The sequence below is a fragment of the Oxyura jamaicensis genome (genome assembly GCF_011077185.1).
Source record: "Oxyura jamaicensis isolate SHBP4307 breed ruddy duck chromosome 1 unlocalized genomic scaffold, BPBGC_Ojam_1.0 oxy1_random_OJ71295, whole genome shotgun sequence".
Lineage (NCBI taxonomy): Eukaryota > Metazoa > Chordata > Aves > Anseriformes > Anatidae > Oxyura > Oxyura jamaicensis.
In genome coordinates, this window is record NW_023302993.1 from 1 (window position 1) to 15,760 (window position 15,760).

At 43.0% G+C, this 15,760-nt stretch overlaps 1 long non-coding RNA gene across 1 annotated transcript; it reads left to right on the top strand.

Moving 5' to 3' along the window:
* The first annotated feature begins 7 nt into the window (after positions 1 to 7).
* On the top strand, positions 8 to 4,011 carry LOC118156829. The gene is made up of 2 exons (XR_004746459.1): positions 8 to 645; positions 3,547 to 4,011. It is a non-coding gene; the product is annotated as an uncharacterized LOC118156829 (long non-coding RNA).
* The last annotated feature ends 11,749 nt before the right edge of the window (positions 4,012 to 15,760 follow it).

Sequence of the window (15,760 nt, forward strand, 5' to 3'; positions counted from 1 at the left end):
GGGAGCCGGAGCGGGGGCGCCCGGCCCCGTCCCGCCCGCCGCGGAGCCGCCCGAGCAGCGCCGCGGGGGCGCTGAGGGAGGGAGGCCGGCGGGGGGGAGGCAGCGAGGCCGCCCCCCGCTGCACCCCCGGCGGGTCGCTGGCGGCGGAGGGGCCGCGGGATCCGTCCGCGCTCGCTGCCCCCGTGCAGAGCCCGAAGCAGCCTCGCCGCCTCCTCCTCCTCTTCCTCCTCCTCCTCATCCTCGTCCTCCTCCTCTTCCTCCACCGCGGCGGCGGCGGCGGCCCGCGGGTGACATGCAGTCCCTCATCTCTCCGGTGACCAAGGCTATCCTGGTGGCTTTGTTCATCTTCGCCATCCTGCTGATCCTCTACGTGATCCTGTGGTACATCTGCCGCGATGTGGATTGCGACCACGGCATCTGAGCGGCGGCGCGGGGACAGGGCTTAGGAGACGGATTCACCCCGCGGGGGCCGGCAGCGGGAGCCGCCGCCGGAGCGAGGGGAAGGAGGAAAAGGAAGAAGGAAAAAAAATAATAAAAAGAAAAATAAAAAATAAACGGACCGAGCCGAGCCGCCGCCAGAGCCCGGAGGACGACTGCGACCGAGCAGCCAGCCTGAGCCTGACCTTCAGAGAGCAGCGTGACCCGGTGAGTCCCCGCCGGACGGGCACCGCGGGGGCTGCCCCCACCGGCCCCGAGCCCCCCGAGCCCCCCGAGCCCCCCGCGCCGCCGGCCGGGGCAGAGCCGCACGCTCACTCACACACTTACACGCTCACACACGCGTGTGCCCGCGGGGCGAGGTGGCAACGCGCGGGAGGCGCCGCCGGGGCCGGGTGCGGAGCGGGTGCGGAGCTGCGGGGAGCCCCGCAGCGCTGTGCGGGCGGTGGCGGCGCCGCCGGGCAGGGCTGCGGGGGGAGCCCGTGCGGAGCGGGGTGAGCATCTCCTTCGTGGGGGGCTGCGGGGGGAGCCCCGCACACAAGGTTCTGGGAAACCCGCAGTGCACCGCACGTACGTGCCGGGACAGCCCGGGGAGCGCGCCCTGCCCGGCTGTGTTCCCACCTGGGAGCATCCGCCGTGGGTGTCTCTGCCCGCACCGTTAGGCGCTATTTGCTGAGGCTGAGAGGCATCAGCACCTCGCGTGTAAAGTGAAAAGCCCTGACGAAAGAGAAGGGGTCCCAGACCCCCCCCCCCCCCCCCCCCCGGCTGTGCACGCTCCTGCCCTTGGCAAGGCAGCAGCCCGGAATCCCGGCAAACTCCCGGGCATACACTGACCCTCCGGGGGGGTCTTCTGGCTCTGCAGGGTGCGGGCCTGGGTATGCAGTGAGGAACGAGGGAAAATCACGTTTGGTTTTAAGGGAGGGAAGACCAAAGCAAGTGTGAAGTGTAATTGCGTGATTTGAGGCAGTTTGACATTGTGCGCGACTGGATGCTCCCCTTTGCAACAGGGCTCTGTGTCTGAAAGGATGCTGCCTGCAAGAAGGCTCCTTTCCCATCTGGGGCCGTGCTTTGGCTCAGCTTGTATTTCGAAGGGCTCTTGACCTGACTGTGGATAGAACCTGGCATTGCTGTTCACGCACCCACTGATGTGGCTATCTATGGCAGTGGTGACAGCAGTGCTCCCATGCCCTGTGACCCCGGCAGGTGTGTTGGCATCTCCCCGGCACACCCCAAGTCACCTGTTTCTCAACAGCTCCGAGAGGCTGGGAATGGAGGGAGGAGAAGGGGGCAGCTCTTAGGGGCATTAGAGGTGGGCATAGCTCTCTTTGCCTTATGCACCCAATTACGCTGAAATAAGATAACCCCACGTCCTCTCCTTCGTTTGTGGTTTCACTAGTCGGTAAACTTGTTTGTACCTAAGTCGCAAGAACCTCTTCACACTGGGACGTGTCAGGTCGCATCACATGCTCCCTGCCAGGCAGCAGCAGCGCACACCTTCTGCCCGTATCCCAGCTGGCAGGCAACGGCGTGCCATGCAGGTGCAGAGGCTTTGCCCGGTAGCGTTAATTATTGCACAGAAAGCCAGCAGTTAAGGATGTTAGCAATAGAGCTGGGTGAAATCTGGCAAATTAAAAGGATTTTCCAGAAACTAAATATCGACGGATATGCATGTGTGTGAATAAACATCTCACGTGTTGATACAACCAAACATATTTTATAGCACCTGTCTTAACTAATACGAAGCAGCTTCCTATTTGCCGAGACTGTGAAACAGTCCATTCGGTTACCGTCGGACCATTAGTGTTTCCAGCTGGCTCATTATTACTTTGAGCATATAGTTTCTAGGAGACAAGATACAGAAAATATTTTTTTAACAGTTTTTATTCTAAATAAGGTGAATTTATATGTGCTTATATATAAATATGTATGTACGGATTTGTATAAACACTAATGCGTATTTTCCAGCTTAGCACAACTGAAAAATGAGCAGAGTAATAGCGATATCATAATTTGATTTATAGTTGAAGTCACAGACTCATTGGCTATGGGTGTTCGCTATTGTGTATTAACAAATGCAAACTCCTAGAAATGTGAAATAAAAATAAAAATAAACCAAAAAAAACAACCTTCCTATTGCTGTGATGCCTGGTATAAGAGGATGAAATCCTGGCCTTGCTGAGGTTAGTGTGGAATTCTGCAGTTGGTTTCAGTGGAGTCAGAAAAATATTGACAGGTTTGCATGTGAATTTGAAACAGTAGGAAGTTACCGAAGTTGAGAGAGCTATTAAACAGTAAAAAAAAGTCAAATTGGTTACAGTGGAATGCCTCAGAATGTTATATATATATTTATTTACTTGATCAGAGGTTTGGTCACAGTTTTAGTTCTATGTAGTTTTCTTAGGTGCTTCTGCCCCAGCTCAGCAATTTTCACCAGGCTGCTCTCTCCTAACCTGTTCTAGTGCTTCAAAGGCATAATCTGAAATATCATCGGCTACTGAGATACGGACTACAATAGCACCAGGTAGACATGGATCACCTGGAGGTGTTACTCATTATAATATGGGCTGTAACATCATGAATAGTACCTTTGTTCAAGGCAAAGACAACTTGTTATCATGTTGCTGTCTGACCCAAGAGAAATCTTTGCCATATTACAGAAATAGGTGATGTCATAGGCTGAACAAGTGTTATTATTCCAAAAGCAATTTAGTAGGCTATTCAAGCATTGTGTAAAAGGATATTTAAAAGCTTTGCCTCTTTGCATGAAAAACACTGTGAAAAAGTTACCACTGCTTCATCTGCAGAAGCGTAATGAATTTTACAGACTAATGCTTACTGCAAGGCAGTATGCTACGGTATGGTCCCAGGAACCAAAATGCCCTGTCATGTCAGACGCAAACATTCAGCATGATTTTGGATAAGCTGTGCTTTACTCAATCCCTATTCAGGCAAACTCCCTGAATATTTTCTGAAAGCGGCACGTGAGCATATCTGGACATTGAATATCTCAGATTTACTTATTTTCTACCTCCTTCCCCATAAAATGGGTTCCTAAGGGCCTGTGTTTTCATGGCATGCCTTCTTTTGTGTGTTACACCATTTCCCTAAAAGTGGCTTGAAATGTGCACTGAAGATCGTTACAACGTGAGAGGCTCTCCTCAGAGACAAACAATGGTCCAAACCTGAAGACGACCAGCAAGGCGTCATCGAGACGTCCTCTTGTCATGCAAGTTGAACGATTTCCCCTCCAAGTGAGCATGAAGTAGGGGAACGTCAGGCTGCTGTCACTCAGGACACGTCAACCTGCCCTGCACGGCTCCAGCCCCATTTACCAGAGATCTCAGGGAAGGAGAGATCGTCGAAGGGTCCCGTGGCCTTCAGAACTGTGACCCTGCTGCTACCTGCGCCGTGACGAGCGCTCGGTATGGTTTGTATATTTACCAGCACCTTGAGGGTGGGGTTGCAGGGATTAATTGCCATGCTTATAATAGCTGAAGCTAGCCAGGTTATGACAAATTTTGGGGCCATGGCAGGGAATACAGTGCCAGTGTAAGAAGTGTATTAAACCTGAAGTGTGAGAAGGCCAAGTTGTTTCTTCTTTCATTGCTATAATGGTGGTCTTGCATTGATAATGTTAATAACAATCCTGGTGTGGTTATGGGGATTTCTAAAGCACCAAAACGTTTGCCCGTCACCCAAAGATCAGCGTCCATATACTGGAATTACCCATCAGTCACATACCATTAGGCACTTGTCTGCTGCCTCCCTCCCGCGGGGCACTGCTTTGGGGGCATGATCTGATGCTAAAATGTACAGAGAACTTACACTGCCATTGCTCAACAGATGACTTTTTTCTCTCCATTCTTCTTTGCAGCACGAGGGTTTTGTGCTTTTTCCTCTAAGCTGTAATCTTCTGAACTGTGACTATTTAGTGCATAACGCAGTTTGTAGACAAACTGCGAATTGATTTTCCTGAAGTGGGCTGACAAAATGATGAGTGTATTGGAAAGCAGCGCACACTTGGTTATTTGTTGTTCTACATTAAGCTAGGTTTTTCAAGTAAATGTCCTTTAAAATAGCCTTTTTCATTTTAGTGTGCTGCTTTTAATGTGCATGCTTAATATGGTTCATATGGTTCAGTTGCACAGCGGTATCTGCTCTTGTTACAGGCACTCCGGTAGCTTTCAAAATTTTATCCAAATGACGAAATCTGAGCTTCAGCTTGGAGGGGCTCATAACATTGGCTGCTGCTGAGAATTATGTCCTTATTTTGAATGCTCTGAGGTACTGCTTTTGAATACTAAAGATTCCTAGTGGCGTTTTACCGAGTCACCCCACCCTTAAATCATATCTAAAGGATACCAACAAGGTGACTTTCAGAGTTTCTTTGTAGAACACACTATGAGAAAAGGATGAAAAAAAAATGGTTGTGACTGATTAAGAAAGAGACGGGAATTGGAAAATAAAGAATGTTGCATCAAGTTGGAAGAAGAGAGACTGCAGAGCATTCACATTTTAGGACGTGCATCTGACACGGAGTAAAATGCTAAGCTCACAGGACTAAAATTGACACTTTCCTTTACAGAAAGTGTATATATGCATATATACACATTTATATGTGTACTTTATGTACACATACATATATGCAATGCATGTGATTGAATAAGAGATCTACATCTCTAGAACAAACTGAGAATTTGTTTTATTTTATTCCTTCAGTTTTGAAATTTGGCTCTCTTGTAGTCCAATACACATTTGCTTTAAAACCAGAATGTTGCAGATGCTTTCTTGAGGACTTTGGGATCAAACATGAGTGCACTGATATTATAAATGAATCATTTTTATACAGAAAATGCAAGCACTCTATTCACTTTGAGGAAAAAAAATGAGTCTAGGCTTTATGGGTTAGAAGAAATACATTAATAACAAATAGATTTTATGTCTCGTTTTTTCCATTGACCTCCAAGAGACAAAGTCCTCACGTACTAGGGAAAAAGTCTATTAGGTAATTAACCTATTATGACCAAAAATATATATATGAGAGAAGAACATCTCAGAGAGAAGGCACCAGAATTGTGGGTTTTTTTGGCTAAACACAGTACTAGCCAACACCTTCTTACAAAAGTACAACTTTTACTTGCTGTACACATTTTGTACTTAGGTTTTTAGGAGCAAGGGAGGAAAGAAACCCCCTGAAGTTAGTAGTGCTAAAAAAGTTACGCACAGTGAAACCTGCCGATTATGATGCTTTCTGGGGGTTTTATTGTATAAAGCCTGCCTGAGAGAATGTTTGTGCTTGAGTGGAACAAGGAAAAAGGTGTACTAAAGGCAAGGGAACAAAGCCTTCTGTATGAATAGCCTCTTCCGTGTTTATTGCATGTTGGAGTAAGTCTGGAGTAAGACAGGTGAAGAAAAAATATTTGATATTCAGTATCCATTTCAGTGTTAGTTTGCATCTGCTGTGAACACTCTTGGGTGTTCACATCAAAATGGTCACTATACCTACAGCAGTAATTAAGCAAGGTCTTCATTAAGCATGGTCTTTGTTCAAAATATATGTGTATGAAGTTGCTTGTCAGGTAGCTAACTTGTAAGACATGTTTTTTATATAGCTCTTTCAACTGTCTGAGATACATATATACTTCTGAGATAGATATATATAACTGGAATGAAAAACTAAGTTTACACTCAACCTCCATTCTAATGGCTTGCTTTTATTTTATGCTGTTAAACCATTCTGACAAGCTTGATAGAGACTACAACTAAATGGAAGTTTAATGAGGTCTTGGTATCAGGAAAGATAAAAGGAAGACACTGTGAGCACACAAGACACTCTTAGTTATATGCTTCTAGCAACTGACTTAGCCTAATTGAGCTGTGATAGGAGTTAAGACCTAAGGAATATGTATGTATTCATTGACACAGTGAAGCTGAAAGGTGGCACATTGCTGCTCCTGTCAACCTCTGCCCTCAGGCCACCGCATCCTGAGTAATCGCTGTAGTTTGAGGATTATAGTAAGAAAGAACGTAGGATTTGCAGGAGTTTTGAGCATTTCCAATCTGTCAGTGAGTTGATGTAAAACCTGAGCTGAGCATTCTTACAAGGACATCTCAGAACATTCCCTGTAAATCCTATGAGACCTCTTAACCTCTTCTAGGGAGCTAACCTGTGACCTCGGGGGAGCAAGTAGCAGTAACAACAGTAACAAGATTACCAATATGTGAACAGACTATTTCTTCCAAGGCTCCTTGCGTACCATCCATAGTATTACAGGTCTGTCACCTGCTTTCTACGTGAGGAGAAAGAAAGCTATGGGAGGATCCAATTACTTTCTAAAACCACCGAGCAGTTCAGTGACTTCACGTAGAATAGTCTTCAACACTTTGTTTCTCTCTGTCTCTCAACCTGGAGAAGGTGACATAGTGCACTCTTCTCCCATTTGCAGATGACACCGAACTGGGGGGGTACCAGTCAGTACACCTGAAGGGAAAGTTGCCATTCAGGGTGACCTAGACTGCCTGGAGGAGTGGGCCAGCAGGAGCCCCATGAAACTCAGCAAGATGAAATGTCAAGTCCTGCACCAGGGCAGGAAGAATGTCTGCAACAACAGCAGCTGGGGATGGAAGGGCTGGAGAGCAGCTCTGGAGAAAGCCCTGGGCTGGTGATGAGCGGTGAGCTGAAGGTGAGAGAGCAGTGTGCCCTGACAGTAAAGGTGGCCAGCAACCTCAGGAAGTATATGAACAGAAGCATAGCCCATAGATTGAGGGAGGGGATCATCCCTTTTTATGCAGCACCTGTTAGACCCCATCTACGTACTGCAACCAGTTTGGGGCCCCCAGCACAGGACAGCCACAGAGAAATGGGGGAGCTCTGTGGAGAGCCCCCAGGACATTGGAGCTGGAGAACTTGTACTGTGATGAGCAGCTGGGGCAACTGTGCTGGTTCAGCCTGGAGAATGTCCCATCTTTGGGGGCACCTAATAGTACCACTGCCTGCCAACGCCTAGCAGGGGCCACCACTGAGATTGAGCTTGGCTCTTCACAGTGGTGCATGCTGAGAGGACAAAACACAGTAGTCATAAATGGAAGCAAGGGAGCTTTGTACTGCTAAAAAGGAAAACCTTTTTTTCCTATGATTACAGGCAGGCAGGTTACCCACAGAAGCTGTGTGGTCTCTATCCTTTGATGTTTTCAAGACATCAGCGTGGTCTGAGCAACGTGGTCTGAGCAGCAGAGTCAACTAGAGACCTCCTGAGGTCACTTTCAATTTGAACTGTCCCGTGATTATGTGAACCTGTGAACCACATACTCTTGAGAGTCTTCTACTGGAATGAGTAATGGCTTGCTTGTACTGCACTCTCTCCCTTAACTTTTCACCTGTGTTGGCCAGGTAGACCAAGAACACCAAGGCCCAGAACTCCAGCTGGGTCAGACTGGGGATCCATTCTCTGTAGCCCCAGCTATCCTTATATTTTATACCATCCAGCAGATCATAGCTACTAACCTGCTATACATCACTTCTTGGCAGTGGTGTGTAGCTGACGTGGCGCTCAGCAGTGCATCACTAGTGCAGAATGACAACTGTATTGATACGTGCACGGAGAATGAAGCCCTCACAGATAATAGTAGCCTGAAGGTTGAAGACTAAAATAACAATGTACTTATGGTCTGTTTAATTCTTACACCTCTGTGGGGACTCTAGCACATTTCTAGGAACTGGAAATTAATTCAGTTACATTGCTCTGACTATAATATAATCATGCTGGGCATGCTCTTGTGCAATATAATATTTTCTATAATCTTGTCCAATTTCCATCTTTCTGTCCTTCTTCATCAGCCCAGAGCATGTTATGGTAACTGTAATGCCCATACAGCTAGGTGGTAAAATAGGATTTTTCAGGTACCACCTAGCTTGAAGGTGAAGTGGTTTGAAGAGAAAAACAATCCCACAGGAACTGTCAGCTTCAACATCGAACCAGCCATCTCATGCCCAGGCTACTCGCAGTTTATATGTTTATAGCTGGGCAGAAAGCTACTTCAGAACCAGAGAGTGGCTGAGGTTGGCAGGGAGCTCTGGAGCCCAGTCTGCTCCAGCCCCCTGCTCCAGCAGGGCCACCCAGAGCAGGTGCCAGGACCATCTGCAGGCAGCTTTGGAAGATTTTTGAGCTTCATTCTGACATTTCTGTATGCACCATAGTTTATTCCAAAATTACAAGAGAAAGCTATCTGGAATATATATATATATTTTTTTCCCAGTGCAAATTCAAAATAAATGAGAGCTGCTGTTTATTTGTTGTCAGAGATTCAAACTTCAATTCTCTCACATTAGTAGAAAAATCGCCCCCCCACCTTAAGCTCATAGAAAGTGATATTTGTGTACCTCAGTTGATTTTTTTTCTTGAAGATATGTCGCATTATGATGAAAAACATTTTGAGCCATGGGGAAAAAAAAAGACATATATCTGAATGCATAAACTGATATATTGGAGATTTCTGAATTGACTTTATTTTTTCTCTCATGTGGCTAACAGGCCTGGAGAGCTTTTAAATTAAGGGTGAAAGAGAAGAAAAAACCTTGCATTTTACGTGAGTTCATGAAAGCTCTTTGTGTTCTAAAACTAAATTATGTATGAAGCAGCAAGATCCCGTATTGTATATTAAATTCACATGACAATTTCCTTTTAAAAAATTTAGAGAGTACTGAGGTGAATGAACTGGATAAAACATGGTATATCTCATGTATTTATTCAAAAACTTCTATGAACATACTGTCGTTAGGAATTAAATGTTTGACTCTTCCTGTCCCAGGAACAAGACATTGACACTAAATTCATTTAACACGAGTCCATGTGTAGGAGCAGATATAGATTCCAAGGATAAAAGTGTGAAAGTATTATGAAATAATATTGCCATTTTGATCAACCAAGGGTTTCTCGTACTTCTGGCTTTACTAATAAGGTCAGTGGAAAGGTAAAGCATGACAGAGAAGGTTGGAACAGGCTTGGAAGACATTGCAAATACTGTTGTGAGTCATTCTCTTTTAATCGCGTAGGCAAAATCCTATGGGCATGTGGGATGATACATAAATGAAGGCAAAGTTTTGCTTGCTGTGGAGGAGCTGTTCATTTGTTACAAACATTCAGCTGACTTCAGTGGAGCAGTGCCAATTTATGTTAGCAAAGGATCTGATTCTGAGAATACATGGATGCATTAATAAATGGTCAAAGTCTTTCTTCGTGCTGCAGACAATAACATGCAAATAAGTGATGTGGTAGGATGACATCTAGCCACCTTTTGGACTTTTTAGCCCTTATAGCCATTTTTTTTTTTTTTTCCCCCACTGGTTTGGCAGGGATTGATGCTAACACTTGGACCTTAAAACTAATATCATTTTTTAATAACTTCAATGATCATCGAGTCCAACTGCCTGGCCACTTCAGGGCTAACCAAAAGTTCAAGCACTTTACTGAGGGCATTGTCCAAATGCTTCTTGAACACTGGCATGCATGGGGCATCAACCACCTTGCCTGGAAGCCTTTTCCTGTGTTTGACCACTAATTGGTCTATATAAAATATTACTAAATTAAAAGGCTGTGCCATGAGAAAAAATATAAATGGTATACTGCTGAAAAATATAGCCATGTATTGCATGATTTTGGTTCAGTAGATTTCATTAAAGAAAGATAAGCGTGAGTAGAAGAATCAGCACTCCAAGAACCTCTGCACATATCAACAAGGAATCTTTCCTGCATAAGTCTAAGAATATGATAATGCTGGTTTTATGAATGCCAGCTAGGCAAACTAAACTTATCATAGAGTTTAGTCCTCTAGATGATTAGTGGTTCTTGCGGTAACTTTAAAAAAGCTATAAGTGTCTTGGGATTCAGAAAGTAGAAAGTTAGCTTGGAAAGACAGCATTCTGATGGTGTGCAGTGGCAGCCGTGCTTTGGTGGGTGGCAACAGTGTTGGAGGACAGCACTGATAGCTGGAATGAGAAATTTTATTGTAGGATGGATGGATGGAAGTCTCTGGCAAATCCTTTGGGAACTTGCAAACCTGGGAAAAATGTGGGAATGCCAAGCATTGTGATGCAGTTTGAAGACTGAAGAGTCTGCCATGGCAGGGCAATCCAGTGTCTGGCGAGGAGAGGAAGTGTGGAGGTAGACCCTGACTTCAGGACATAGTGTGTTGTGGCAGTCACCCTTTGATGCAGGCTTGAGAACAAACTCAATTGCACCCTACTGAATTTGTTGTGATGTGTCTTAATAACAAAATGCGGTAAACTTGTGTTGTCATGTATCAATGTGTTTCAATAACATTTTATTAAATTATATCTTCAGCTGGGTAGTAAGATGTAGTTCCTAATTTGCCATTTTTAAGAGAGCTGTTGGTTGACCTAAGCCTACAAATAACCCATCTCTTAAGTATTTGATATATAGTGATGTCCGCACTAGTACAATAACTTTGTTTCTCTCTGCACTACGCTTTCTTGAGTAGGACAGATGTTTAAACTGTGAACTCCATTTATTCTTCTCATGTTTTAATTGTATAGATGTAACAGCATAGATTTGCCATTCATAATCTTCTGGGTGGTGCTTACTGCTTGCTTTCAGTTCTGACACAGTATCTTCATGCTTCTTAATCCTAATGTACAGCACAACAGACACCTGACAGCCTACTGGAGCTATTATGCTTGAATTACCTTTCCACACTTTGAAGGTGGATTTTGTGCCCTGGTGGGGGACTGGCTGAAAAATACAAAATTATCATCATCCTTGAGTATAATGAGATAGGAGAATAAGCTCAAAAAGTCACTACATTTTCCATCTCTTGCTGTATTAGTAGCAGATGGCATTAGTGGCCCAGAAAATATTGTCCTTTGAATAATAGTACTTGCTTGCTTTTGCTTTTCCATGTGTAAAAAGGTGATATTTTGATTCAAAAGCACAAGCATATCTTACTCTTTACTGCTATTCTGCTGTTTTTCTTTCCTTCTTTCTTTTTCTATTTTTTTTTCATTATTTTTTTTCTATACCATTAGTAATGCTTCAATTTTTACAGCATTCCCTGTGATACCTGTTCCATTATAATTTACACCAAAAGGATTTGTTATGAATTTAAAGAGATGTTACACATATGCACATACACATGCACATGCATTTGTTACTGATGAGCATGTAATGGTGCTTGAAATCACAAAGGTCACTCCTCATTTGCCCATTTCCACCGAACAGACCTTGATTGCCTTGTTTTGCTTAGTTTTAGTTTGCAGTTTATCGTGTGGGCTAGGCCAGTGACCCAGAAAGGAACGGTTAGATCTCTTGATTTGCAAAAGCAGCTCCAGGCTTGCCTGGCAATGTGAATTTTTTGAGGCTGTCCATTACAATTGTAGCAGCTTTTAGTGGGGACAGGGTAAGAACGGTGATAGCCTCAGTCACACATTAGAGGTGTATCTCAGCTAATCTTCTCTGGTCAAGAACACGTCCTGTGCGTGTCTGTCTCCCTTCCAGCACCATTATTTAGGGGGGGGTTGTATTTCAAGAGAGTCCTCATCTTCCACAAATGGCTGTTGAATGCCCTTTATCTGCGCTGAAGCACGGGGCTGGCCTTCCGACAGACCGCCTCTCTGGGCCACAGCTGGAGAAGTGGCCTTATAACTGGCATCGCTCAGATGTGGAAAGGCTCGTGATTTTCTCCTGACCTGGGCGTACTCAGCTTTATTTATTTATTTATTTGAGAGTGATACGTATATAAACCTTTCTGTGCATTTTAAAATGTATGACAAAATGTAAGTTATAAAGTCCTCATATGTAGCTGTCTATACAAAATCAGTCTAAGTACATATTTATCCAGAAGCATGTATCAGGAAATAGGGAACTGTTTAAAGAAAGGAGAAGGGAAGAGTTAATTCATTTTAGATCGGTTGCTAGATATATGACTGAAATATCGCATTGTTGTACTTAGCTGGGGACAAAATGAGTAAATGCAAGCAAAGAATAAACAATATCTCTTCCATTAAGGAAGGTGCTGTTCTGTGCTTCATAGAGCTTACCAAAATGCATTTTATTTCTATAACCATCTCACAGAAAAACAGAAGCGTCCCTGGGTTTGGCAGTATTGCATGTTTTTCCTGTTTGTTTGAGGATGGCTCATGCCTTTTTTAAAAGAGCAAGACCTAGTGGAAAAGGGCTAGTCAATCTGTAGAGAAAATTATTGATTTTCCCAGAAGTTTAAGTTCACTGGTGTGGAAAGCATTGTCTTACACTCCTAAAGCATTTTTCAAACATAAACAGCAGTGGGCTTTGACCAGCCTGCATGTGTGTTTGCTCAGGACCCGGCACCCTGGAGACAGAATACTGTAGCAACGGGAATAGTGTCACTGTAAAAATAGAACAAAAACCACAATAACGGGAATAACACCTCGCTTCAATACTATAAATATTAATGACTACGGAGCATCGTGATGTCCAGGCACTACAAAAAAAGGTCAGCATTGGCACCCCTCTTTTATCAGGAGAGAGACTGGAAGCTGAGGAGCGGCGAGGGTCTCCCTGGCTCCCAGCCCAGTGAGCTGCTCGAGGAACCACTCCGCGGTAAGATAATGATGTTGGTGATTACTGTGTTTTGATCCGAGAGTGTAGTGGTAACAGGTTACGTATCGCTACACTATCATTTTATGTAATTTTCCAAACATTTATAAATAATTCAAACTTCAGGTTGGATGTGGCACATCAAAGGTATCTTGTCACATCCTCTTGTCTTTTTACATCAAAGAAGCACTGGGGACAGTGCTGACATGTTATAGCCATTAAATAAAACACAGCATTTTGATATGAATGACATTTGAGTACCAGACTTTGGCTTACAGTGGGAAAGTAAGAGCATGGCTAATAAATTAGGTTAGAGCACTGACATCCCGAGGACAGTTAGAGGAGTATATTGACACTGGGAACCTTTGTCATTTTAAAAATAGAGTTAAAGCAGTCATCGACAAGATGAAAGAACATTCTTGGGTAGAGAGGCCAGGGTTCTTCTCCATGACCATTCCCCTTAAATAACAAGTCATTATTTTTAATGGCATAGTGCCCATGTCAGCCTATGCAGCAGTGGGAACCACTGTGTTCACTGAAAGGAAGCAGCACCTCACACTCGGACTGAAAACCAAACAAAACCAACTATTCAAATTTGATTTAAGATGTAAAACTAAAGATATTTGGAGATCTCTTTGACCTTCGAGTTCTTTTCTTAAATATGGGAACAACAGATGGTGTTGCTGAATGTTTAAAGTTGCATGAACAAACACATTTAGAGATGGACGTGGCACAGATGAAGTCTTGAAACACTTGCAAAGGATTCAGAAGGCAGAACTGCCCAATAAATAAAGCAAGCAGCCAACAAAAGCAATGATTGGCTATGGCATGTTGGGAAAACAAAACAAAACAAAACAAAACAAATAAACAAACAACAACAACAAAACGTTTTGTTTTTAATAATGACAAAGGAAAGGAAACAAAGCTCATCCATTCTGCTTGAGGACTGGTAAACTCATGATTGGCCTTTTTTAACTTGGAGAGTTGTGTTAGAGACAGAAATGCCAGCTTCTCTGGACTGCATGTAAAGGAAGTGGTGCAAATGAAACCAACGTGCAGAAACCTGTAAGTGAACATGCAGTGCCTGCTGTGACTGGGGAATCAAAATTTAAGGAGGTTAAAATCAATTGGCTAAAAAGCTTGCTAGAAGAGAAATCCCACTTTCAATGAAAGCTTAAGGGATGTTCAGTTTAAACTATCTGGATATTATTAGTACAGCATGATGACTTTTCTAGGTATAGTAATAATTTTTGGAGCAGATAAATGTACATAAAAGATCTGCAGGGATCATTATTTTAATCTAATGTAATGTACAGTGCTCCACTGCCCTCTTTTGCCACGTACCTGGAAGAGCAGCAATCACAGCAACATGTGCCATCACAGCGATGGGCACCTTTCTCTTCCAAGAAGCCAACCTTTTGAAAGGGCTGCAGAGGTGTTACAGCTCACAAGTTGGGCTTTGGGAATCTTCTTACTACCAAAGGAAAAATACTGCAAATATTGCCTCTTCTTTTACATGACCAAGGGCCTTAACTTCTGCAATTTTTCCACTGAGTTCTTCAATGATAATGAGAATTTGATCCCAGGTGGATTTATTCAGAAAGTATTGCTAAACAAAATATCTGATAGGGATCCTGAAGAAGTGGAATAAAAAAACATACTGGGACGTGCCCTCCACGTGTATTCTGCTGGGAAACAGCGCAGCCTTGCTAATATTGCCACTGTCAGCTATTTTGCAAAGGAGAAAAACACCTTAGTTGTTAATTTGCTATCTATCTTGCTTATCAGGAAAAAAAAAAAAAAGAAAAAAAAAAAAAAAAAAAAAAGTTCTGTGCTAGCCCTTCAAATCTTTTAATTAGTTAACAGGGCACACTTGAATAATTGTGTTTATAGTTATATTTCTGTTTTTCATTGTTGGCAATGCCCTCTAGCAGCTTGAAAGTGATTTTAGTTTTCCTACCATTTTGACACTGAAATTTATGTAGAAAAGAAATCGCCTTGGGCTTATGATGGTGTCTTACTTTCTTGCCAAGATTATTATTATTATTATTATTATTATTATTATTTTTTCTTTTGCATGAGCATCACTGACAGTGAAAACACAGCTCTTGGGATTGTTAGGGCTCCTGCAAAGTCAGTAAATGATAATAATCTTTCACAAATACATTAATCCATCTTAAAGCAGAGCTACCTCCTGGGTAAACTTGGCTTTCTGTATTTTTACAGCTAGCACTTTTGGGTTTTGTTCTTCTATTTTACTGGGAAAATAGCTTTTTTATACATTAATTATTTCCACAAAGAATATAAATGGAAACACATAGAAATATACGACAGAAAATGTATATTCTTGGATGTTACATCTATCCTCTTACACCATTTTATTGGAACTTATTAAAATGTCCATGCCAAGATCTAAGCTTACAACAGCTACCCCATGTTTCCCTTTAATGGGAAGAGAATCATCTGAAGATGTTTAACTTTTTTCTTTCCTTCTTTCCTTCTTTCCTTCTTTCCTTCCTTTTTTCTTTCTTTTCTTTCTTTCCTTCTTTCTTTCTTTCTTTCTTTCTTTCTTTCTTTCTTTCTTTCTTTCTTTCTTTCTTTCTTTCTTTCTTTCTTTCTTTCTTTCTTTCTTTCTTTCTTTCTTTCTTTCTCTTTCTTTCTTTCTTTCTTTCTTTCTTTCTTTCTTTCTTTCTTTCTTTCTTTCTTTCTTTCTTTCTTTCTTTCTTTCTTTCTTT